Source organism: Mustela nigripes, chromosome 3 (assembly GCF_022355385.1).
Source record: "Mustela nigripes isolate SB6536 chromosome 3, MUSNIG.SB6536, whole genome shotgun sequence".
In the NCBI taxonomy this organism is placed as follows: Eukaryota; Metazoa; Chordata; class Mammalia; order Carnivora; family Mustelidae; genus Mustela; species Mustela nigripes.
In genome coordinates this window covers 105,602,441-105,614,280 of record NC_081559.1, presented here as the reverse complement: position 1 = coordinate 105,614,280, position 11,840 = coordinate 105,602,441, and positions in this window count along the sequence as shown.

The following is an 11,840-nucleotide window of genomic DNA, read 5'->3' as shown; positions in this document are numbered from 1 at the left end:
AAAAAAAAAAAAAAAAAAAAAAAAAAAAAAAAAAAAAAAAAAAGAATTAGAAAGGCTTTTTATAAACTAATAGGGGCATGTAATCTTTATGTTTTCATTTGCACTACTGTAAAAACGTAATTAAAAATGTAACCAGTAATTAATTACAGACAATAAATCAAAACTCCCTGGTGTTCTTCTCTTTACATCATAGCCTTTGTTCTTTTTTTTTTTTTTTTTAAGATTCTATTTATTTATTTGACAGACAGAGATCACAAGTAGGCAGAGAGGCAGGCATAGAGAGGGAGAAGCAGGCTCCCCACCTAGCAGAGAACCTGACACGGGGCTTGATCCTAGGACCCGGAGACCACCACCCGAGCCAAAGACAGAGGACCAACCCACTGAGGCACCCAGGGGCCCTGTAGCTCTATATCCTTTTGAAACTGGGCTTGTTTGCTGTTTTTATGGCCTCATAAATGGCTAAAATTTTGTATTTCCTTGCACCTTGCATAGAACCTGCATTGTGAGTACCTTATACATTGCAAACAAGCAAAAAAATGCTTTGCCTCAGGCAAAACTGATGAGGATTTTGCTCCAACCACATACTATTAGGTAAGGCAGAGGATTGAGAAGGTGGTTTGGTCTCCTTGCCCTTCACTAGTTATCTTACTTTAGAAAATTCATTTAACTGTTACCTAATTTCCCATATCTGTAAATGGAACTAAATGTATCTATTTGCATGAACTCATTAAAGATTAGACCTGTACATGTGAATCTATCACAATGCCTGACACATAATAAATGGGGAATAAAGGGATACTTAGTAAATCCTTCCTTAGCATGTAGCTTTGCCCAACCACACAATTTTCTTTCACGTTATCAGCTGCATTTTAATTTACCTAAGACTTTGAAGATAACTTTTAAGCTGTTCTTACATACTTTTACATTCACAGCATGAAAAGAAAAGCAGTATCACTTGATTTGCTAGTTGTAATTTTCTTATATACTCATTAACTATTAAAAAATGAGTAATTGAATATAATCATGGTTATTGAAATCTAAATAAAGGAACAAAACTTTATCCTTGCAACTTCTTGGGGATAGCCCACTCTAGGAACATGACCTCCACCATTTTGTCATATGCCACAATTCCATGGCTTCAGGTTACAACAGAATTCAGCTAAAAACTTTTGTTTACCTACAGCACTGATGATTCCAGAAAGTTCCACATTATAGAGGAGGACAACCGTAATCTTTGCCATAAAAATGTAGGTCAGAATTTTCTGTGAATTCCCTTACATCTGTGTGAAGTTGGATAAATTGCTTACCTTTATTTAGACTCAAATGTCACAGGAAAAACAAAAAGAAGACATGAGTCATCGTTAATTCTATGGAAAATAAAAACTGAATGAAGAAGTATAGCAGTATATTAGTTATTGATGAAGAATATTTATACTCTTCATCAATAAAATCAACAATAGCTATTTAGTTGTACAAAACTGTGATTTAAAAAGTGTCTTAGATAATGTAGGTGGGAATGTAAGAAAGTTTATATGAATGGAATTGGTAGGTAGACTGAGGATGAGCGCGGGACAATGAATTTCATTATAAGCGTTTTATTACTAGTGCATTTCAAATCATGGACTTGTGAAGCACCTGGGTGGCTCAGTCAGTTAAGCCTCTGCCTTCAGCTTAGGTTATGATCCCAGGGTCCTGGGATGGAGTTCTGTATTGGGCTCCCTGCTCAGCGGGGAGTGTTCTTTCCCTCTCCCTCTGCTTTCAGCTCCCCCTGCTTTGTGCACTCTCTCTTTCTCTCTCAAATACATAAATAAAAACTTAAAAAAAACCCACAACTATGTACTTGTATAGAGCTGCTAAAAATAAAAATGTATTCCCAATTAGGATTTAGAAGCGATGATTTAATAAGTGTGTTTATTATACATGTTTATTTGTCTAACTCAATTTTGCCCTCTAATTTTGAGCCTTTTAGGGCAAGTGCCACTGCTCTCTGATCAGCCATCTGTATGTCTGTACTTAATGCCTGATCCTGCTAGAAAGATGGACAGATCAATGAAAATGAGATATATGGTCACTAAAGTCCTTTCCAGATGTAAATTATCTGACTATATCACAGTATTATGAACTTGCTAACTGCGCTTGGTGAGCAAAACAGTGAGAGTCACCCTTGAGCAATATAGTCCTCCAGGAAAAGAGAACTCGGGAAAGGCTCATATTGAGCTGTAATGGGGGAGCCGGTTAAACTACCCACCAAAATTTGTCCTCCATGTCCATGAGAGTTGAGTCATATTTGTGAGGTGGAAATGCGGCTGCTGGATTAATTAGACTTCCCATTCCTTGAGGTGCAGCTGTGTAACTCAGTTCTGGCAAGGACTTGAGAGTAAAGTGTCCGCTTCCAGGGATAATTAAACTTTCCCTGTAATCTCCATGCTTGAACCTGCAACCACCCCTCTTGGGTCCATACATAATTAGAAAGCAAGAAGATATTCTAAACTAGTAGCATGGATACAGCAAAATTATGTCAATAATTAAGGTCAAGGCTAAACATTATTGGATAAATGAAAACCCATTTCTGAGATTTCCTGGTTTCTGAAGCATGTAATATAAGAAGATCCTTTGGAAAGGATCTTTTGCTAGTAATTTTTTTTAAGATTTTATTTATTTATTTGACAGACAGAGATCACAAGTAAGCAGAGAGGTAGGTAGAGAGAAGAAGGGAAGCAGGCTTCCCGATGAGCAGACAACTCCATGTGGGGCTCGATCCTAGGACCCTGGGATCACCACTTGAGCCAAAGGCAGAGGCTTTAACCCACTGAACCACCCAGGTGCCCCTGCTAGTAATTTTTTAAATGTGTTTCTATGTGTGTGTGTAGAAAATTAATGTACTTAATTCTTCGATGTTGACTTAGTTGGTTAGTTAATTTGGGTTTGATCATTATTTTTCTCACCACATTGAGAATTTATTATTTTTGTCTTGTGATTCTATTTTTGCTGGTGGGTTGGGTGCTACCGTTCTGAGTTCTGTATGTCAGAAAATAATCTGTGTTTTCTGTTGGGCTGATTTAAAACCCTACTGTCTCTGATTTTTCTTTTCTCCATAATGTGCTCAGGCTGTGGATTTCTTTTTAGCTTTCCTGTATGAATGTTTTATTATTTCCAAATCTGAGAATTAGTTTTTTCTTCTTTAAATCTGGACTGTTTCTAAGCATTATTTTCTTTCAATTTTTCTCACCCTCTTTTCATGATATTTCTCTCTCTGGATTAGTGTTGTTATAAACTTTCTATTTTTACTTACAGTAGCTTCTACTCTTTTTTTTTTTTTTTTTTCTCTTTGTCTCTTTGTTTCCATTTCAGGTAATTTCTGTAAATATGCTTTCTTTTTCTTTTTTTCTATTTAAATTTTTTTTTTATTTATTTGATGGAGAGAGAGAGAGAGTACATAAGCTGAGGGAGCAGCAAGCAGAGGGAGACAGAGAAGTGACCCCCCCCCCCCCATGGATCTGGGAGCCTGATTTGGGGCTTGAACCCAGAACCCCGAGATCATGACCTGAGCAGAAAGCAGATGCTTAACCAAGTGAGTCACTCAGGCACCCTTAGATCTACTTTCATTCTCACACACTCTTATTTTTTCTAAATTTATTTCACACTTCCAATTGTAATTGTAAGAATTATGATCATGCAATTTAAAATTTTTAAAGATTTTCCTGTTTTGTGTTACTTATTTCTGGCACCACCTTTATAAATCTCACTTTTACATTTTTAAATACTTTGAACACATGCATTATCCAATGTCTGTATTCCTCTGAGCTTTTTTGATATGAGCCCCTTTGTAGTTCATAATTTTGGGTTTTATATTCAATTTCAAAAGGCAGAAGTTATGGGAATACTGTAAGAAGGCACATCAGTGGAGATTATTTGCACTTATTCTTCCAGGAGCTCTAGGATGGTCTCAGCCTTTAACAATCTGGGATTAACTTGTTGAGGTTAAATTAAATTCAACTCAACTGGTTTTCTTCTATGTCCTACTTTTCCTGAAGGGTATAGACTTTTGAGGATTCTGTCTTTCTTCTCTTTCCTTGTATACTTGTTATGCCTCTCCTTTCCTAAAACCTTTGATATATTTTTAATTTTAAAAGACAAAGTATGTGTTTCAAAGAAATAATAAAATTATGAAGTGGGAGGCATTTTGTTTTTTCCCACACGAGTACATTCAGACTCAATATGTCCAAATAACTGAGAGAAGCAAATGCCTTGAATGCAGCCATAGCTGTGAAGCCTACAAGTCAGTAAAATTTCCTCCTCTCTCTTCATTTTGGTGCCTTGGGATTTAGTTTAATATTTTATGAAAGTCAATTATCCATATAAAATTACCCCTGCTATATCAACCCATAATTTCTATCAGAAATTTATTTTTAATCAAGATATATTTTTAAAGATAAATTCTACAGCCCCAGAAATGAAAGTTCTTCAGTGCTTTTCCCCCTTACTGATTGGAAGGACAGAAACGTTGGTGATGCAGGAAATGTGAGACTATTTATAGGAGGATATTTTTGAATCATCAAGAGCCAGTGGAGTACAGTACACAAATGGAAGTTTTGACCTGAGGTGAGCACAGAGATAGTATATGCATTGCAGCAGGGAGAACATGTGTGTCTGTGTGTGTGTAGGTAGTTTGCTATAACTGGTAGTGGGAAGATGGCACATATTTATCTGATGGCTTCTATTTTTCCAGTGAAATATATATAAAGCATCAGTGAGACTGTGCAAGGCAGAAGGTGTATTTAATTTCAGAGATGAAACAGAAGTGTGTAAAACAGTCGTTTTAGGTTATTACAAATGGAAAAAAAATAGAAAAATATTGAGACATCACCAGGCAGTGTTGAAGGCATACTTGAAATTTCTTATTATAATAGCTCAGTCAGAAAATATAATGATACAGGGGTGCCTGGAGGGCTCAGTTGGTTGAGTGTTGGACTCTTGTTTATGGGGTTGTGATCTCAGGGTTGTGAGATCAAGCCTGATGTTGGGCTCCATGCTCAGCACAGAGTCTGATGAAGATTCTTCCCTTTCCCTTTCTCCCCTTCTGCTCATTCTCTCTCTCTAAAACATAACTGTGTTATACAGTTTTATATTTTACTATGTATACAATTTTATGCCACATATATATATATATATATAGATAGATTTATTTTGCGATTTTATTTATTTATTTGAGAGAGAGAGAGCCAGAGAGAGAAAGCACAAGCCAGAGAGAGAGGCAGAGGGAGAAGCAGACTCCCCACTGAGCAGGGAGCCTGATGGCATCATGACCTCAGCTAAAAACAGACTCACAACCAACTGAGCCACCCAGGTGCTCCTCCCCAAAAATGTATTTGTATAAAATATAGTGTGTGTATGCATGTACATATATAGAGTATATTGTATATATATGTAAAACCCTATTCAATCATCCAGCTAAATTTGTAAATGTGGATTATTAAATTTGTAAATGTGTTGCTTTTAATGGGCTTGATATTGGTCAGGGGTTTGTGACAAATGGGGAAAATTCAAGGGAGTTGAGAATCTGTAAAAAAAAAAAAAAAATTCTGTGTCAGACTAGTAAATATAAATTGAGATAGCAAGGCAATGATAACACAAAGTGATGACAACAGTGAAAAACCAGTTGGTTCATACAGAGGATGTCCCAGTGTGGCTGAATATTTGTTGGAGATGAGATAAAATAATAATTGAGATTTAAATATAGAGTGTGATATTCAGAATGGAAGATAATGGAATTTAGAGTTTCAGAGGTGGTAAAGTGGACCAGAGAAATACGAGTACCGGATGGGACGTCATGAATATCATAGTCATTAAAAAAGAAAAAGAAAGAGAAAAAAGAAAAAGAAAAAGAAATGTTGAAGTTAGTTACAAGTAAGAGAGTGAAAATGAAGTCTCTTGTGAATAAAGGAAAATCACTGAAATATCTGTAACATACTGCAATGTGGAATGATATACATCTGATGGCAGATCAGAGGAATTAGGCCTTTAAGTGAGTGAAAAGAAATTTCTAGAAAGAGAGACAAAGTTTTATAATTAGTCATTGTGGTAACAAAGACAATATATTTAAAGTGAATTTTATATGGTAAAATTAAACATTCATGGGGTTTCCGTTTAGATGTTACTTTTACAAATTACAAAGTCAGCCCATACACACCTCAGTTAAATATATCATCACTATTATTTGGGGAGGTTTGAACACCCAGTGTCTATTTTTCATAAGCAAAATCAGGGCTCAAGCAGGATTAAATATTTTGAGCCCCTAAATAAGGATAGATACCACAGTTCCATTAAATAACCCTCACAGACTCAGTGGGCTTCCAGCATCTGTTCCACACCTCAACAGAACATGTTAAGTACCTTTCAAATACTCAGAACCTCTGGGATCTTAGCCGATACAGGATTCTTCTCTGGGGACCCACCAAATTTCCATTACCAGCTGTGTCTCAATACTGAAACTCCTACTCTTGGATGGTATGAAGTTTTTGAGCCCTTTTACCAACCTACCCACATTAAGAAGGCTGAAATTTATTTCTGGTTTCTTTCAAATGTGAAAAGAAGTCAACACTTGGGAGTAAAAAACTGAGAACACAGAAAGAAAATGCCTCTAGTATCACAGGAAACAAATTATACTATGTGCATCAAAAACTCAGAATTGAGCCTTAAGTGTTAAGATTTGAGCAGTTGGAATCACTGGAGAGTTAAAAAATGATACTAATAATGATGCAATTGGGATTGAAAGGCATCTGGTAGTACACAAAATATGTAATGTTTTCAAAATATTTCTACTTAGAAATTCAGGTCATGAAAACAATAATACTTAACCAAAATACTTAAGCAAAAACAATATTTGACTATAGCAACAGCTTCCAGCTTTCCTCAGTAGCCAAGATTATGTCCCAATGCAATCACCTTGCTGTTGAGAAATCTCTTACACCTGTTGTCCCTTCCCAGACCTATTCAAGTAGCCTGAAAAGCAAATCTACACAAGGCATGAAGTCCATCTTCATCTTGGTATGTAGTAATTTTCCACAAGTGATAAAATCTTCTTTTATTTAAGAAGTCATTGCCAAAAGAGGAGGTGCTTCTTGGTTCTCATTTCATTTACCTATCTTGGTATGATTCTCATATAGGTGTGGTTTTGTTTTGTGTTTTAAGGTCACCTGTTGAATGGTGTGTCTGTGTAAGTATGTTTGTGTGTGTGTTTACGGTGTTTTTTTACTCATTCTGATCTTAGCCAGACAACCATTCTTTCTGAGAAGTGATTTCAAGGTCGGTGTTCAGAAGGCCCTAATAATTTCACATGCCCAACTTGTTCTAAGCAAGCATCCTATGAGGCACTGTTAATGTGGCATAACGGTACTCTGCAACTTCACCACTGATGCTTCACCCCGTTCTCATCTTAACTGAGCTGTTGGGTATTAGATTTTGTTTATTTTGTTTGTAGCAAACTAATGTATCAAAGTTTTTCCATAAAATGTGTTCAATACATTCAAGGCTGAGACTGCTTTTCCTATGGGTATTTTACCTATGGGTATTCCAGCTTCAAGAAGTTGGTGTGTGAACCAATACTTTCAAGCTCAATCAGAAATCCCAAATACACGGGGAGGCTAAGGCAGAAAAAGACTGAAGGAAAAAGAGAGACACATGTCAGGACATCTTGAAAGGTAGCCACAATTCCCACTGAGGTACTCTGGGAGACTTTTGAGGAAAGACCTGCATTATGGCTAAAATTCCCAGTGTTGTCATGATCAGACAAAAGTAAGCTTGGGGCGCCTATGGCTCAGTGGGTTAAGCCTCTGCCTTCAGCTCAGGTCATGATCCCAGGATCCTAGGATCGAGCCCCGCATCGGGCTCTCTGCTCGGCAGGGAACCTGCTTCCCCCTCTCTCTCTGCCTGCCTCTCTGCCTACTGTGATCTCTCTTTGTCAAATAAATTAAAAAATTAAAAAAAAAAAAAAGTAAGCTTGAGTGGGATGCCTGCATGGCTCAGTGGGTTTAGCATCCAACTCTTGGTTTCAGGTCAGGTCATGATCTCAGGGTGGTGGGATGAGCCCCACATTGATCTCTGTGCTGAGTCTACATGAAGACTCTCTCTCTCTGCCCCTCTCGCACCCCTCTCTCTCTCATTATCAAATAAATAAATAAATCTTTTTAAAAAGAAGCTTGAGTTATTTCTTGTAGTAAATCTAGCTCTTCCCATTTCTCATTTCATTCTGGTAAGATAAATGTACATTTTATTATTCCCATTTTACAGGTGAAGAAACAGTCTTAAGTAGAGAAAAGTAACCCGGGTTTCAAAGTCACTGAGTGGGAGTCTAGATTTACATATAAATCCATCCAATGCTAAGCCCTTGTCACTGCACCAATTAATTCTTGAGAGGAAAATGTAAAATAAACTCTCAATGATCACAACCACAGTAACAAAAATTTGTCTACTTACTAAATATTGAAATACAAATATATTGAATGGGAATAGGGAGCACAGGAGCTTGGAGGGACATTTATTTTTCACCTCAATATATAACCTGAAGGTATAAACAACTCACAACCTAAAATATTTGAAAGATGACCTATTTGAATAAATAAGATGTACTTATGAGGATAAAACTTGATCAGGTCCACAAGAATCAAATTGCCTGGCAATAAAATTGAAGAGTGAGAAAAGGAAGTCCTGGGGGCAACCAAAGAGTCTGCAAAAGCAATCTCTAGGGGTTCTCTTTTAGGGAAGGAGTTTAAAAGCTTTTGGTACTGCCTAGGAAGGTAAGTGCCTTTGATGTTTCTAGATGTGCTCCTTGAAGAGGCACCTTCTCTGTATAATCAGAAGCTGTGAAATGGAGAGCTCTGATGCTAGTTCATTAAAGAAACCAGATGTGTCCCGAGAAAGGAAAGGGTAATGCTGTATCTCACTTGATAAAACAGAATATATTACAGGAGTAATTTCTTCTCTTCCCCAAGTTGGTATTCAATTTATTACCTATTTGTCCATAATCAAATTACTTATCATCTCCCAAATGAATTGCCTTTTCTATAAAATATAGATAATGGTTATCACACATAGTCATAATTTTGTTGTGAGGATTTGGTGAATGTGTGCGATGCTCCCAATACAATGTCTAGAATTCAAGAATATCCAGAACTTGGTAATGATAATTAATAAAGAGAATGACATTAGTAATCATAATGTTAATAGTGATGTGGAATAGTATAATCCAGGGGGTTGGTAGCAATGATGAGCGGAACCATGCTCATGGTACTGACACGATGATAGACAATATACTTGGCTTCTTGGAGATCATAGATACTGGGAGTAAAGGATGTTGATGAAGTGAGTTGTTGTTTTAAATTATTCAATCAGGGCCACCTGGATAGCTCAGTCAGTTAAGCATCTGCCTTCAGGTCAGGTCATGATCCCAGGGTCCTGGGATCAAGCCCCATGGAGCCTGCTTCTACTCCCTCTGTCCACTCCTGGGCTTGCTCTCTGTTCCTTTAGTGCTCTCCCTCTCTCTCTCAAATAAGTAAAAAAAAAAAAAAAAAAATCTTTAAAAGTGAATAAATAAATTATTCAATCAAATATACCAGAGGTAGAAAGCACTTTTGGGTTTTTTTTTGTTTTTGTTTATTTGACAGAGAGAGAGCAGCAAGAGAGGGAATACAAGCAGGGGAAGTGGGAGAGGGAGAAGCAGGTTTTCCCATCAAGTAGGGAGACTGATGCGTGGCTCAATCCCAGGATCCTATGATCATGACCTGAGCCAAAGGCAGATGCTAAATATGAGCCACCCAGGCACCCCAGAAAACTTCCCTGGGTATTTTTTTACAGGAGAAATCTTTATAAACTTTGATCTTTCAGAAGCTTCTCTATTATATAGCTTTATCACAAGAATGAGCATAAGGATTGGCAATGACCAGTATAAGCCTAGTGTAAGCCCAAGAAACTCTTGCAAGTGAGCAATAAACATTGTACATCTGACAAGACCAGGTAGCTGTCTTGGGTGAATGTCCCTGAAAAATATTGTCTAGACTTATAGTTAATCCATTAAACATAATAGTTATTCAAGCAGTTTTGAATAAAGCATTAATTCTCATAATTAAGATTCGATTTCTTGATCCTGTCTAAAAAAAAAAAAAAAATCCTGAAAGAAGGGTGTCCACTCTCAGCATTCTGGTACAACATAGCACTTTAAGCTCTTGAGAGTGTGGAGCTGAAGACTACAAATGAATTAAAAACTCACTAGAGAGGTTCAATAACAGACTTGATCAAGCAGAAGACAGAATCAGTGAACAAAAAGACAGCTCATTTTAAACTATAGAGTTGGAGGAGCAAAAGAAAAAACAGAGGAGGAATAAAGAAAAGGGAAGAAAGTGCAAGAGACTCATAGGATACCATCAAGGTACCAAAATCTATATTGTGCGAGTCCCAGAAGGAGAAAAGAGAAAATGAAGAGTGGGAAGTTTATTTGGAGAAGTAATGGCCCAGAATTTTGAAAATATGAGGAGGAAAATGGAAATCCAACTGCAGGAAGCAAAATTCTAACTAATATTGTCTCAAAGAAGCCTACACTAAGACACATTATAATCCAGTGATGAATGCCAAAGGTAGAGAACCTAGAAAGTGGGAAGAATAAAACAATTTGTCCTGCACAAGGGAACATCCATAGATTATTAGTGGATTTACAACCAGAAATGTCATAGACTACAGGAGGAATAGGATGACATATCCCAAAAGCTGAAAAGAAGACCTGTCAATCAAGAACAAATTTTAGCAAGAATCTCTTTCCAAAAGGAAGAAGGAATAAAGATAACTGTAAACAAAAGTAGAGGAATTAACAATGACTAATTCTGTTCTATAAAAAATGTTACAGGGAAGGGCACATGGGTGGCTCAGTTGGTTAAGCTTCTGGCTCTTGATTTCAGTTCAGGTCATGATCTCAGGGTCATGGGATTGAGGCCCACATTGGGCTCTGTGCTTAGTGGGGAGTCTATTTGTCCTTTTCTCCCCTCCAAAATAAATAAATAAAATCCTTAATGAGAGAGAGAGAGAGATGCTACCAGGAATCTTTCAAGTTGAATTGAAAGGACACTAGACAGCAACACAAAAGCATATAAAAATATAAAGCTTTCTTGTAAAGGTAAATATATCAACAAATAGTAAAATCTATACTACTGTAATAGTGGTGTATAAATCACTTTTTCGTCCTGGTTTAGAATTTAAAAGATAAAAACATTAAAATCATTATAAGTACAAAACAATATTAATGGATACAACATATAAAAAGTATAATTTGTTACAATTATAACATAAAACAGAGGGGGCAGATACAAAGGAATAGTTTTTATATGCCATTAAAGTTAATTGTCATCAATATAAAATAGATTGTTAGAACTACAAGATGCTAAATGAATCTTTGTTGTAACCATAAAGAAAAATATCTACTGAAAAAAAATAAAAGAAAATGATAAAGGAAACAAATCCTGTCACCACAATAAAATCAAAGGAAAGCTACAAAAGGTAAAAAGGGAAACAAACAAACAAAAAAACCCACATACAGAAAGCAATGAACAAAATGCAGTATTAATTCCTTCATTAATAGTAATTACTTTAAATGTAAATGGACTAAAGTCTCCAATCTGAAGACAAAGAATGGCTGAATAAATTTAAAAAACAAAAACAAAGACAAGATAATAATGCACTGACTATATGAGATACATTTTTTTTTAAGATTTTATTCATTTATTTAACAGACAGAGATCACAAGCAGGCAGAGAAGTAGAGAGAGAGAGAGAGGAAGTAGGCTCCCCGATAAATAG